At 51.5% G+C, this 13,122-nt stretch overlaps 1 protein-coding gene across 4 annotated transcripts in view; it reads left to right on the forward strand.

Moving 5' to 3' along the window:
* LOC126574644 (uncharacterized) overlaps positions 1-13,122 on the forward strand; it is a 67,638-nt gene that overhangs the window by 32,647 nt on the left and 21,869 nt on the right. For all 4 annotated transcript variants that reach the window (XM_050234965.1, XM_050234966.1, XM_050234964.1 and 1 more), the window contains one exon: positions 518-539. The gene's annotated coding sequence lies outside the window, so the exon portion shown is untranslated. The remainder of the gene's footprint in view (positions 1-517; positions 540-13,122) is intronic.

The raw sequence follows: 13,122 nt of genomic DNA on the forward strand, positions 1-13,122 counted from the left end.
TGTTCTGTGGCCAACACAACTCACGCCGCATTTCGAGATTTTCAAACCGAGATGAGCTGCCTAAATTGCAGCCCACCACCATGCATCTTTCCCAACCCCCGGCGGCATGTTTCGCTTGTCCGCCTGCGCGAACGGAGTGCGCGATGTTTTACAAATAGCGATCGCGAATATCGCGTTGCAAGGTTTCCGCCGTGCTGCTTCCAGCGACGAAAACAAGAAACAAATGAGAAGCCCCAGCCCCAAACACACAAACTGCACAGTGTTTGCGTTTTTGTTTTTGTGGCGAACGTGAACAAGAAACACCGAGTGTAGTGCACCAGCTAGTGCATTCCATTCACGGTGCACTCTCAGCGTCCGAACTGCCAAGGTCCAACAACACAATTCATTCAACGTCCCTTGTCTGGCTGCTTGCTTGTTGCAAGAAATTTGAGAACTAAATAAAATGCATTTTGTTTATGGTAAAATCTTCTTTTTCCCTTTACTAACTGAGGTTCTTTTTCTTTCGTTCTATTTGCAGCGTGAAACAACCTTCAACAACGGTAAGTAAAATGAGGCCCTTTGGTCACCTAGCACGTTTTACTGAATCGTGTGACGTCACGAAAACATTCCGTGGTGTTTAGCCAGCCTGGATTAGGGACTTATGCTAATGAGCGAACGAAATAAAACGGGGTAAATTCGGAGATCCCCTCGTTCCACTCCTGACAAAACAAGATAAACATTAGCATAACGTATTAGCATTTCTCGAGGAAATCGAACAAACGAACGAATGTCTCCAGCTTCCTACGTGGCCGGGGCTCGAGACATGCCATATCTAGCGGCTAGAAGTGGGCGTCGCTGCTGTTGTTACTTTGCATAGGCGGTGGTGACAGCTTTCATCATTTAGTCCCGATAAATGGCAGAGACGAAAAATAGTTCCCATAAAAGAATGTCAAAACAAAAGCATGATGGCGACCACCTAGTACGCAGCTGGTGAGTGTTGTCGTTTGGCAAGACAACCTTTAGATGATGGCCTTCTCTGCGACTGACCGAAAAAGATACGGAAACTTCTTCAATCCTTGATCCTTGATTTGCTAATGTTGATGAGCGATAACATCTACCATCGAATCGTGCTGAGGTGAGAGAAGTGCGTGAGCTTTCGCGCGAATCGATTCCAATCGAACAACGTCATCAACACGCCGGCTTCGATCCTTCGTGACCTCCTGGTACCAGGGTACGTTAATTGCAAACGCAAAGATCTCTCGCGCGTTGATTGAAACCCCCGCGCGCATCTTACGCAAAGGAAACGCTCTCCCACCGTTAAAGGCCACGAACGATAGAACGATGGAGGTCGGTGCGTCGTCCAAAAACGCTCTCGGTAAATGCCAACCCAAGCTCGCGTGAAGCTAAAACGACACCGAGGATGCTAATTTCGTGTACCAACATTAGCAATCGCCACGCCACGATCATCATCTGCAGCATGCCGCCAACCAGCATGCCACGAATGGACGGCGCGCTCTTTTGTCGCTGGCCATTCGCTGCCACACACCCCGAAGAGTTCCCACAGCTAATGCCACCGTCTGGGCAATTGTGTTGGCGATATCTTTTTGGCACAAGGCACTCCTCGAAAGCTCGGATGCTAGCCAATGGAGGTGCGGAACGTGTGACCGCCGTTTGAGATGCGAGTGTGATTGCGACACCTCTCTCGCGACGGTCCTCTGCCGGTCTCTCTGGCCTTTTCTGATGAGCATTTTATGGCGTCGGTTTGGGGCGGAAGATCGAGAAAAACCCCCCCAAAAACGGAAAACTCACCTCGCGGCGTGTGGTACAAAGACTGAGGAAATAGAAAACGTGAAAATGCTTCTCCATTAACGATTAACCAATTAGGGCTCACTCACCTTTCGGGGGCCTTTTTAAAGGGTCTCTTGGGTAATGCCGGCCAAGTGCCATCTGCAATCCAAAGTGACGCACCTTGGACCAGCATGAAGCGAGAAAAGGGGTACCTCTTATCCGTCCATCTCGGGATTACGGATCGGAAACTCACACACTCCAATCGATCAAGCAAACCACGAATTGCCCAACCCAAAACAATGTTCATTGTGCCACAGACCACACGAGTTCCCGTGGCTGAAATGCACACGAGATCTCGGCACACGGCAGTCACGATGTGGCTTGGGAAGAGAATTATTCTAATTACCTCCATCAGCACCACCACCACCACGCCACTAGAACTCCATCTCGCAGTGAGCATAAATCTTGCGCTTGCGCGAGCATAAATTAAAAGTGAAACCCCCTCTAACCTTTCCGTTTAACACCCAATTGTTCGCACATTTGTCCGCATGTCCGCGATCCGATCTTCACTTGCTCTGCTGCCCGAGCTGCACGACGCCAGTAATTATGAGCGCGATCGCTTTTGATTAGAATTTATGTCAGGAGCGCGGTGTGGCAGGTTCGGTGTGTGCGGTCGACGGAACGACCGCTAAACGGGCGTAAGGCCAACACGACCATCATCCGAAACCAGGTCACTGTAGGCCCGGTTCCCGGCGAGTTTTCCACCGGCTCACTGTCCATCAAGATCAAAACACGATCAACCCCACGGATAGGAAGGGGGATGGATGCCAGGTGTTGAAAAGAGGAGAGTGGGCAAACAGGCGCGCAATCGACTCCAATGGCCTGGCACCAGGCTTCTGGTTCGACTTCCGTTTGACTTCCAAGCCCGATCCCAGCGGCCACACCGTCCTCGCTTCGTGCTCTTAAATTTTACTTTCATCCCCTTCAATCCACCCCCGTGTTGCAAGCCGCCCTCGAATCGCCGTCTCGTTGTCTCGCGGTAGCTCGAACTTTGCTTGAAACACAGAAAATCACTTCGAGATCTTGTACAACGATAGGAACGTTGACCGGCCACCAGACATTCCAGGAGCGCGCGAGTGCGCGTTTACAAGCGAACCCCAGCTCACGACAACCGCGGCGGCTACCGAGCCCGCAATAGTTCGCCTATCTTCCCCCCCTTGCGACCGTATGCTCTGAGCTGATTTATTTTTATGATTTATTTGAACACCGATCCGGCGAACGGACCGACCGGACGGTCAGGATTATTTATTGTTTGACAACAACACCTGGCGAGTGCGAGTGCTTCCGGAACGCCATTCCCGGGCGAGAAAGCTGGCGAACTCGGGAACAAGGGTTCCAAAAACACACACAGGCACACTTTTCGCGCGATGCAGCAGCGCAAGGGAGCGGGTGAAAGAAAGTTTTGAAATAAATTGATTCTGTCACGGAGGCGTCATTACGATCATAAATCGCGCTCAACTCGATCGTGTCGGGGCTATCGCTGCCGGCCCCGCGGGGATTAATGAGATTAGGACACTGCCGGCACTTGTACACAAGCCAACGGCACTGCGTACGCGAGTGTGTACGCGCTTAGAACTTTCAGCATTAATGATGATTAATTGAAGCAGTTGAGGGGAGTGGAGTGGATCAGTGAGCTTACAGAGATAAATGCAATGCTCCAAGAGGAGACTCCAAGAGGGTGCTCGGTGAGGGTGACCGACCTCATTTCTCGCCTGTCACATTACCCCGTTCGTGTGTTCGTGAAGTTGATCTCAATTCAAATCGCACAGCTCGTTTGAGTGGATTAATACATCAACCACCATTAACCCTCATTCCTCTCCACTCCATTTCCGTCATAGGGGTTCACACACCCTTTAGATGCAGCAGAACGATCCCTTTTCCTCCTCAATTACGGGTTTTTGCGCTCAGTGCACTTGGTACAACTTCATCCAAACCGATCCGTACTCTCCGTAAAACGATCCTCGCGTTGTGAGCGAGTTGTGAGCGATATGCTTTTCTTCCATTTCCACCCCTAGCGCGCCGTCAACAATTGTCGAGCCCAATTTTGTGCGGATTCCTTCGACTTAATGCACCGTGTAATTGCATAACCCCTTGCTTATGTGAAGTGATCGCGCAAGGAGAAAGAAACAGAGAGAGAGGGACCACATAAATCATATGCTCAATTTCCCATAAAGCACCAGGCCCATTCGCTCGCTCGGAAGTCTTTTGCTGGCCTGGGTGTTGTGGTCTTCTCACCGCACACTCTGTCACCACTTGTCGCCGTCGCCGTCGCGTCGATTCGCTTCGTTGCACCCGAGGACCGAGTCGGTTGACATTAAAGAAAATTAGCTCACCGGCTGCCACATCACCACCACCACCAATGTCATCTCGGTCGGATGTGCACACGCTCGATCGGACACACGCGGCACAAATTCCAAAGCCCTTCTGTGCTCTGTGGCTGAAATGCCGCTTTGCATCTTGCGCACACAGGTTGATTACAAATTAATATCAAACATTTCACTTGTCATCAGTTGGATTGCGCTCGGGCCCCCAAGCTGACCGGGTGACTGAGCGGGTGGCCTGTGTTGCGCCACTTCAACTGCGCCCCGCGTTCACACTACAAACACTCCGGGCAACCAACCGGACCAGACCGGAGCACCTGATGATGGATGGATCAGTTCGGTTCGGTTCGGTTGCAGTTGAGTTGTGGTTTCGGTTGCATTCCCCACCTGCCGGGTGGGAAAATATGCGGCTCTCTAGGTCAATCGTCCACCAGCCATCAGCGAGATGACGACTGGGATTCCTAATGGGGACCCTATCATTCCATCGCTCCACCATCTCATCTAGGTCACACGCCAGCGGAGAAGCGAGCCTGTGCGCTGCCTTTTGCTCCATTGTTGCCCCGGGGAAGCGAGGGAGGAAGGGAGTTGCACCACAAAAAAAGAAGTGGACAAGATTGGCGCGATAACTCCACCGTTTGTTTGACATTTTTTTTTTGTGTAATTCAAGCATGGAACGTGGCCAACAACAGCGTAGATCCACGTATTAGGAAGCCATTCCATTTTTAATAAGCAAATGGACCGAAAATGGACCGAAAAATAATGGCAAAGCGAACGCCATTTGTTTTGCGCCGAACCGGCCAGGAAAAAAAACCAGCTCAGGTGTCACTCTCTATCGTAGGTGTCTTTGGGCCCCATTAGCTGGGTTCGGCCCAGTGTTTGCGATAGTTGCTCCAACCGAGAATCAAGAATCAACATCTCACCCAGATCGCGCTCACACGCACTCGAATCACCGCCCAGATCCGGCCATAAAACATGCACCTACACCTACATGCCCGTTAATGGTGTACAGTTGACCAATTTATTATGTCGAAACCACCAGTGCTAGACCACCATCCCCTTTTCGCATGCAGCATAATGCCTGCGTGACAGCCATTCCGGCTCGCGCATAAATCTGTCAAAACCCGCTGGGCTCAATCCGGCTTTGCGTGTGTCGGGAAAATCTAAAATCTCCATCGCTACACCTCCCCCGAAAAAAAAAAACCAAACCAGCCATACCGAAAATCCGTTCAAAAGACTTCAATGCTCGCCAAGACAAGTGACAAACCCGTTTGAGCGCGCCCCGGTGAACCACATTCGAAGCACGATCGATCGATCGTTCTGACGCTACAACGGGCCACCGGTGGACCCCCATGGGGTGGGGGGGAGGGAAGGGCCTGTGATCCCACACCTGCTACGCGCGCGCACACACCACGGATTGATTTGTTCATGTTGCGCAAGCTGAACATTTTTGCATTCCTCGGGTCGCGGCGGTCGCCTATCGGCATGGCCTTCCACCAGCGCGTGCATATAGATGGGTGACAAGCATCCCACACACCAAACGTGAACGAGCCTGTGGCCAAGCGGGAATCGATCGATCACCAACCAGAACCAGGGGAAGGGAACACCACCCCGCCAGGGGGGTCAATGCGAATCCAATATCTTCGGCCAGCGATTCGCCCGCAAACAGCTAACGTGTTAACACTGCTTCCACTCACGCTCACACAGAGACTCGTTGAAAATTGTATTTTTTGCCCACAAAAAAACCGGAGCAGACTCCTGGAGTGGACCACCTAAGCCGCACAGGACGCTAGCGAGCCCCCACGCGCTCTTAAAAACCATCGCGTGCATTGCAAAACGCCCCAACCCAACTGGCCAGTTAAGAGAGCGAATGTTGGCCTGAAAATGGGATTAAATTGAAATGGACTGGCTGGCAGGCAGCGCAATAATACAGCGCTTCGCACAATTCAATTCCATTCAATTCGTGCACCGCAGCTGAGATCGAAGCGATGAAAATCGATCTGCACATCAATATGAAGCTCAACCGCAGCTCACGAAATATTGCGCTTTAGCCACGGCTTATAGGAACTGTAAATGTCCATTGCATAAAGGGGCGATGCGAAAACGATGAATGCAAATAGGAGATGAATGTAGCAGAACGAATTGAGATGTAGCCGAGCGCTTCTTCACTCAGCCGCGCCTGACTCAGCGCTCGCTACGAAGGCACATGTTCGCACCGGATGGTGGATTGAATTACGCGCCCGATCCGTCACAGACATTTGGATTCGGACTCGAAGGTGGTGATGATGAGCCGGAGACTGCAGCACTAGGAATCTGCTCCTCCGCAGCACTCTTCCGGAAAGAGTATCACATTCGCTGCTGCTGCTGCTGCTGCTGCAGCTACTACTACATCACTAAAGGGTAGTCTCGGACTGTCAAACGGATCACGATCGCGAAACAGAATTGGATTTCCTCCGGATTCACGCGGTACGCGCCGCGGGCGATCAAGTTGCTGCCACGCATCGCATCCATTTGTCATGCATGCGATGTCGCGAGCGCCCCCAGCGTTAGTTCCGTTTCAAAGGGAATGCACCGCGCACACGAGCAACGTGTACGCGAAACGTGAGAGATTACGCTGCATCTGCCGCTTTCGGAGGAGCAACGCAGCCACAGCGTGTCTTCCGACTCCGTCGACGAGTTCGTCCGTCGAGTTGATTGACAGTCCGGCAGCAGCGCCACGATGGGCGTGTGATCGTACAAAACACACACGCGCGCACACACGCCACGATGCGATCATGCGCCGAGCGCCATCGAAGATGCATCGCCAAGCCAACAGGTGGGCCGCTTAGATGTAGATCCGTTCAGCGAAGGTGCAATGCCGCGATGCCCGTAAACGGTACAAGGTTATGTCGGTCGATCGGTGAGAAACCGTTGGCCAGCCAGGGACGCGGAGTATCACGCGGGCGGTATCACCATTGACTAGCATTATGCAACGTGCACCGTGCACCAACTTGACTCAACAGCACCGCCACGAAAGAGAGTTGATTTGTTGTTACTTTTGTTGAGTGGAATAAATAAAATGGAATTTACAATTTTGTGCAGCACTTATGCTGTTTGCGAGCGGAAAACTAAACCAACAAAAAAGCACCCAAGAAAGCCCGGCATTCCTTTCTTGTTTTACACAAACACAACACCAGCATCCACGTGGGGAGTGCGAAAAAAAAACGGGGCCAAGTAATTGTTTAGCGAGCCGCAAAACATTCAATCATCGCGCTGCGGGATGCGGGTTTGCAAGCAGGGCAAACCACAAATTACCCAGCAGCAGCAGCAACGGCAACGGCAACAGTTAGTTGTCTGCCTGGGTGCTCTTGTGACAATGCCGAGACTGAGACCTAACGCAGGGCACTAGGTCAACTCCCTATCAGCGTTTGCGACAAGCGACCGAACCATGACATGGGCAGACACCGTAGGACCTCCTCCTGCTGTGACCGGTCGCAGGTGAACAGTACAGAGACACGCACACTAACCGCAACGACCGCAGCACCAACACGGTGGTTCATAAATTGGTAAATTTATGACTCCTCAATCGATAGCTCGTCAAACGGCCGGCACAGCAGCGATACAAGCGAGCAAACGCAACGTCAAACGTCAAAGCGTAAAGAGTAGAGAGGTGGCCTGGTGGTGGCTTATGGTCCGCTATTGGCCCGCGGGACCAACAAGAAAGAGGTCCCCCAACTCATTCCTTGATTATGAGAACCACGACCGTGCGGCGGCGCAACCAACTCTCCGGTGTGCTGGGAGCTCTGGGGATCTGGGTTTCAAACGGACCGCGATACGTGATCGCTCGCAACGGGGACAAGGATCGAACTCATGCTCATAAAATTGCTCATCGCGAAAGAAGGAATCCATATAAGTAGATGTGAAAGTCTGTGAACGGCAACTACCGGCACCCGGCAGCGGATCTTCAAAGCGGTTCGGCGACATGGAGGAAAGGCTTCTTCTCCATCGTATTACCCAACGTCGTCATGGGAAAGTGTCACCTGGCCCGGCGAACAGGAGCGGGTTTAGAGAAAGGAAATAACAGAATGTCAGTCTTTGCTTCGGGTAATTAGTAGCCGATAAGCATTGCGGTGGTGCTGTTGTGTATGCTAATGTCAGCTGCTGCTCATCCCGTGATCGATCATCTACCAAAGAGGTTTTGCTGATCTCCCTAAGCTTTCCACACAATGATCGAATAGCAATAACGCACTCGCGATCGTTTCGCTTCCAACAAACGATCCGATCCGATTTGCGGTGGGAAAACCCTCGATTGTCCGGTCGTCAACAAGCGCGATTATCGTGAGCCCAAGGCCACCCAACATGACAATTGTATTAACAACTAGTAAAATGGGGAGAGTGGAAACAACCGCCCCCGAAATCATTTTATCTGTTTCCCCGAAAGTAAAAAAAAAATCCATCAACCGCGCACGAGCAAGCACGCCCTTCGCTGATGTCGCTCTAGTACGCGCTGGACAACGGAATAAACACACGGTTTGGAGGCCGAACCCATCGAAAACACCCCCTAAAAACCCCGACCAGTGTGATGGGGAGGGGAGGGGAGATTGTGCAACGTTGATGCTTGTGCGCTGAGTGCTTTTGCTATCACCGCGAACGAGAAGGACAACGAACGGCCGGGCGGACGGACGATGCGAGAAGAAAGTTCCCCGAAAACATTTGTCACAACGTGCGCCCCCCACCCCTTTCAGAGAAGGGTAGTAAATCAACAATCGAATCGAACTGGACTCCAAGAAAGGGCCACATTAATCTCTCGCTCCTTCGAGCCCCTTTCTTCGGGTCCTCCGCCAGAGTCACGCGTCACAGCAAGCAAGCAAGACAACGACGGTGGTTCACTTGAACCGTGCCCTGGGCATGCGGGGCGGAAGTGAGCTGTCCAACATCCGCCAACAACACCCCGAAAAACCGAGGGGATGGAAAAGACGAATCAACGATCGTCGCTCTGGACCGCGAGTGATCGCGTTTAGATTTGAATACAAAACAAATTATAAACGAATTATGTGCTGGTGGCGGTTGTGGTGATGGTGGTGATGATGGCGGTAGTGGCGCCTGTTCGAGTGCACCACTGGCACCCCTCTCTTGTGGGCAGCTTTCGCCAGTCCACGGCGGACGGTCGCTTTTCGATGAGTTATGCTGCTTCACCCTTTGACAGCGGAGCCGCGTAGAGCCGCATTTCACTTTTTGTATGTTCGCAAGCACACAAACACGCACAGCAACGGATTGTGCGGAGCAGAACATTGCGTTGAAAGGAGCTCGCCGCGGTGGTAACTTATCTGATCATGTTACACAATGACAAACGACGAGTACGCGCGGTCCTTCTTTGGTCAATTTTTGGTCGATTATCGGATCTAAGAAATAGTCTGAGGGCTCTACACCCTGTTTACCATTGTGGCTCCTCCCCACCTTTCAAAACATCCTCTTTTCTGTAGTAGCATCAACGCAGAAAAGGCCCATTTTGGGGGCAACCTTTGAAAGGTGAAAATGAATTGAATTAGCTCGCCAAACAATCAGCAAGCGTTCAGGTAATGATGGTTTAAACGTTTTCAAATTAAGTCTCATTGCATGGGTTTGGGCCTCACAGACAAACAACAAAAAACACAAAACGGTTCCCTCGATAAGAAAGCCAATAGGCACCAGATTGGCTCACCGAAGCAGCACCGGCAGCAGCAGCAACAGAGAGCGTAGAGAGCGCGCAATCGAACAAACAAGCGGGAAAACAACAGCAGAAGAAAAAAAACAGAGGCATCCTCGCACAACTTTCCCTTTTTCTTCCCAAAAACCAATTGGATAATCTTATCTTTAGCAAACGGCACCTCACACCCACCCACCCATCGCTCCTCCTTTTTAAATGAGATGCTCATTAGCAGCTCCTCGTAGCCGTTTTGCGAAACAAAAAAAAAGGCGAAAACTCCACCCCACCCCTGCGCTCCGGCGAATTAAGACGAACCCCCGAAAGGTGCCAATCGGTCCGTCGACCTTCGGCTCAATCTCAACCAGCTGGCAAGCGAGAAGAATCGATCCCGGGAAGGGTAGTGTGAGAGGAAAATTAGGAAAGCGTTGTTCCGAACGCGAACTTTGCTATCTACCGCTTTTTGCCAATTTTTATGCGACCACTCCACCCCCTCCCCTCGGGCTCATTACGCGACGATCTTGCACAGCCAGCATCCCCCCCCTCCCCCCCCCCCTGGAAAACGGAGAAGCGAGCACAATAGGGCCCCCCTTTTGGGGGTGGTAGCGATCACAAGCAGTGTTTCGCACAAGAAAAGGCGCCACGTTTTGGCAACCAGGCGCCATTGCTAACGAAGCGCAAAACAATGGAGGCTGCTTTCGGCTGACATTTCTTGGCGCTCAGTCTAATTAATCATTGTACTCCTTGAGAGCGTAGGGGAGGCAAACAACGAGAGGGCCGGGCACAAGCCGGAACACACCGAAATCGGAGTTCTAATGCAGCCGGTTGGTTTGCAAACGATTTCAATGGCAGCGCAAGAAACAAACGCCCCCAACCGGTCGGAAAAATGTTTCGCTTTCATCATTTGCCGTGAGCATGCTGATGATGATGATGGTGATCATCATGATGAACAAATTATATAATTGTGGTAGCTTCGGTCGAAACAGAAGAAAAAAAAAGGCGAAGCGAAGATGGCAATCCGCCCCGGCGCACAAAACGGACTTCCATAAACGAATTATGAAGCTGGGAGTAGCGTGGCCCAAAAAGGGGGTCACAGTAAAGTACTCCACGCACAAGAAGCACACACCCACCCATCCACCCACCCATCGGTAACGATAAACACTCGCCGCCAAACTCCATTGTTGGCGGGCGCGTGGTACGATGTAATGGACCAGTTTATGCTGGCATTACATTCCGTTGTTTCCGTCTCGGTTCGCGTGATTTTTTGTTTTGGTTTTTTGTTTAATTTTTTTCCGTTTCTTTTTCGTGCGATTACGTGTTGGGTTCCGTTTTTTACCCCAAGAGGGAAAGAGCAGTCCGTTCGTCGTCTCGAATCATTTGAAAACGGACCATCCGGGAGCCAAGAGACAGAGAGAGGCGTTGATTAGGATCAAATGGTTTTGCCACCAGCGAGCGACTAGACGGAAGTCCTGATAGAGTAGGCAAGATAAAAGAGGGAAGGTGGAGGAATGGCAAAAACACCAAACAAGCCCCATCATCATCATCATCGTAATCAACGTGATGTATCGGCAGCGCGCTAATCAGATTGCGCTCGACGACGACGACGACTGAGGCGGCGCTCGCTGATTGAATCGATCGTCAACATTCGATAGCTCGCGATCCGCTGCCCTGTTTGCCCCGAAAGCTTGGCCCGTGAGTGGACTGCCAATGAGCGCCCATCATCGTCGAATGGAGTAGCGATAAGCGCAAGATATGGCCGGAATCGAGGGGCATGAATGCCAACAGACGGCACCCAATAAAGATCGCGATCACCATATCGCATCGCACAAAATGCCAATCAACGCAAGGGCCTCCGTTCGAATGAGGAGAGCTGTTCCGTTGATAATTCTGATTTATGGTGCCACCCCACGCCATGTGTTCCTTTCGACGAACTCGCGTGTCCAATTGCCAAATGTAACGGCACGCGTGTACAGTCAACCATCAGCCGCCACTTAACCTTTTCTGCTTATCTCCACTCTCTGCGAGGCTCTCGCGAGACTCCGCGAGAGCCCAAAGTGCAGCCAGCTGGAACCCAAAAGCTTTACAACAAAAACCCAATCCCAATGGCGGAATGGCAAGGTTGAGTCGATGGGAAAATCGGCGAACCCGGTTGCCTACGGTTGGTGTGTGGCCCTGATGGTGCAATACCTGCGTCCGTGTATGTTGCACTGACACGCACGTGCAACGCACCACAATAGCGATCAACCATGATCCAGCGGGCGATCGGTCGATGAAAGGCCGACAGGCCGCGCGAGGCTTTTGGGAACGGAATTGCATTTGCGTACCACCCAACGCGCGGCCTCCAGCCGTAAGCCATTATGGACCCAGCCCTGCCGCTATGTGGAGCCAAGAATTTTGGGATTTAATTAATCGCTGCCAGCGCAACCGATCCGATTGGGCTTTTTTACTTGCGCAAAAGATGGCAAATTATATCCACAACCCCCCGAAATGGGGTGGCTGCGAACAACGAGCAGTAAAGTGTTGCTCTGGCTCATAAATATGACCCTTCACCCATGCCGAAAGCGGCTCCGATCAATTAAGGCGAATGCAACAGCAGCGCGTACTTGGATGAGAACCATTTTTTCGGCTCTACTTCGATCTGTGTCAACTCCGTGGTGTCTCTGTTTATGGCTCCCCGGGTTGCTGGCCACTTGAAAAGACCCTTTCTAGAGCACCATTTCGGACACCGTTTTCCTGCCGAGAGGGCTAGCGGATAATGCTTTATGCTCTGCGCACCAATCCAATAATTGAGTGAAACAATTTCATAAATAAAAACTGCATAATTGAATGAAAGCCACCGGTCACGAGATATAAAGAGACTCAGAGGCAGAGATCTCAGAAAGGGAGGAACGCCCGAGGGGACGTTTAGGAGCAGCGTGTCAAAAGTGAAGGGTGTGAAGCGGTTCGTATCGCGGAGGTCTCCGGTGTTGGTTAACATGACTAATCAAAGCAACAAAAGGGAAGGCACGCTGAAGAAAAGACTTTAAACTAATTAAAACATTAGACCAACCCCTCCTTTTTGTGAGGAGGGCGCTGTTTTCGAGGGGAGGAGATCGTTCTGCCCCTCCTGACGGAACAGAGAAGCGATCGCTGGAGGGCTCAACAGCTCGGTGTTCGCTTCATCTAACCAGCCAGCCAGCCAGGAGGTGTTGCCCTGCTCATTAAACATCTTACCTTTCATCTCACATCCCATCCTACCTCCTAGATCGTTCACTTTCGCTTCGATTCAAACTCATTCAGTTCCGTTCACTGTCCTCCGATAGGCGGCGCCCAGAG

Source organism: Anopheles aquasalis, chromosome 3 (genome assembly GCF_943734665.1).
Source record: "Anopheles aquasalis chromosome 3, idAnoAquaMG_Q_19, whole genome shotgun sequence".
NCBI lineage: Eukaryota > Metazoa > Arthropoda > Insecta > Diptera > Culicidae > Anopheles > Anopheles aquasalis.